Consider the following 2,327-nt stretch of genomic DNA (forward strand, 5'->3'; position numbering starts at 1 on the left):
ACAATTCATTCCAACACACAATCTTATGTCTGCCATTATTGTCCTTAACATAGAAAGGATTAAGTTGCAGAGAAGTTCTTTCCAACATCGAATCCCATGTTTGCGCCATAACAAATAGTCTAGGGAGGATTCTTTTTCGATATCCCTGTCATGCTTGCATGACGAACTTAACATGTCGTATTGGCCAACAAGAATTTGGACTTGTTCTCATCAATAATAATGTTTGAAGGTCTCAAAAATGAATCCACAATGTGCATTTTCTCATGCAGATCAAAGGACATGATCATTAGCGAAACCACCATTTATGGTTTGGGTGTTTAGTGAAGTACTAATCTCATAGCTTCTTTACGCTTAACCTGGTCCTGCTTACCCAAAGCTTGTCCACAGTGTATAAACTTTATTTTATGATGCTAAGAATAAAGCAGCTTATAAGGTTCCTTCCATAAGTAAACAGTGAACACAGAATTGACACGTATGCATGTATGCATTGTTAGCAGCAAAGTTAGCATGCAATATATTTTTGTGAAGACTGTTGTACCATTATGTTGCTTGGTTCCCACTCATAATATTCGAATTGAAAGGCTAATCTTATCATGAGCTTAACGCAAAGATATCTTGATTCTCGACATCTATACCTGAGATGTGTTGTTTTGAAATAACACAAAGGCAGGAGTTTTGGGCCTTGCATTAGAGATATAATACATGGCACAGGTCTGGATAGTAGCATTGCGCCAATCATCATCCTTGGAGTCTTGTTTGTTCCATGCACTATCACATTTGCAAATGCAGGAAATGCAGGCTTAAGATTGCCTTTTGGCCCTCTACTCTTGCTGTCGACTCAATTTCTTCATTTGTTATATCAAACGAAGAATGTTTTCACCCTTGTGGATTATGACAATAGACAACTGTAATAATGAACCCTTTTCAACAACTTGAAGCGGTGAGCACCATTGCTCAAAACGGTATTGATGGGACTCATTGATGCCAGTCTTGTAAGTTGTTGTACAGTTGCATTGCATTCACATTTTTGTCTGAGTTTAAGCATCTTGTGTATTTGCAGGATAGAGCCAAATCATCGAGTTTAATGCATTAATGCCTTTGCTAGACGAATTGTTGAGTGCTCAGGAACATAATAAAGATAGTTTCTTATGCAATCTCAGGAAACAGTGTCAACAAATTAAGCATTTTAATTTAACTTTTGGCATGATAATATTGCCTGAGGGATTTGTTCATATTGTTTGCATAGCAGATTGAGTTGTATCCATAGCAGATTGAGCTGTATCCATCTTTCTGTATGGAAGACCTCCAAAAATCCACACTGGAAATCCCTTCTTCCCTGTGCCTCAAAGTACTGGGGGGGATGTTATTTTCTCTTTGCTATTATCATGTTGATGACAGTTGCTTTCCTTTCTACTGAAGTGCTTGAACAAGTTATTTTTTCTGCCACAAATCTTGGCAATTTGTGGCTAGTTAGGTATCTACAATCTTACCTGCTTAATGGATATTGACTTTAATTGGTATCTGACCGTTCTACTGCTAGAGATTTAGACGCTTGCCATAGTTCGGTCTAATACCTATCAACTTTTGTTCTAATACCTTTTCTTGTAAGTTGTTCCCCATCCACCTTTGGATTACACTTGTAAATCTATTTATCTATTTATATTAGACTGTTCTGGTACTTTAGATTTGGATTACACTTGTAAATCTATTTATCTATTTATATTAGACTGTTCTGGTACTTTAGATTTAGACACTGCATAATTTATTTCAAATACTTTTCAACTTTATATATCTATTTGTGCGTACCCCTCCACCATTGCATTACAAGTACAAATATATTTATATACCAGTGGTTCACTAGTGAGTACTAGCGTTAAAAATTGCATCCTTATTATAATTGATGACACATATACTACTAGGATGTTCCCAAAGACTCATCCCCTACTATCGCGGTAGCGGCACCGTATGCTAGTATGCCTCGTCCACCTTTGCATTACAAGTTACTCTTTCATATAAGAGAGTCTTCCATATACATATACATTACTAGGATGTTTTTCTCCACGAGTCTTCCCCTAATATAGATGCACTGTATACCAATATGTCTAGTCCACCATTGCATTAGAAGTTACAATTCCATATCTTGAGATATGGAATAGGTACAATTAATTTTTATATACTAGTGTTCAGTAGTGAGCATTACGTTTTAAAAACTGTATCCTTCCTATGGCATATACACATTAGGATGTTTTTTCCAAGTAGAGTCTTCCCCTACTATATCTATACCGTATCCTAAAGTTTCATGACAGATTCCTCTTGATGAACACAAT

This window comes from Pinus tabuliformis, chromosome 3_2 (assembly GCF_031772625.1).
Source record: "Pinus tabuliformis cultivar Carrire ecotype Pingquan chromosome 3_2, CPIR1, whole genome shotgun sequence".
Classification (NCBI taxonomy): domain Eukaryota; kingdom Viridiplantae; phylum Streptophyta; class Pinopsida; order Pinales; family Pinaceae; genus Pinus; species Pinus tabuliformis.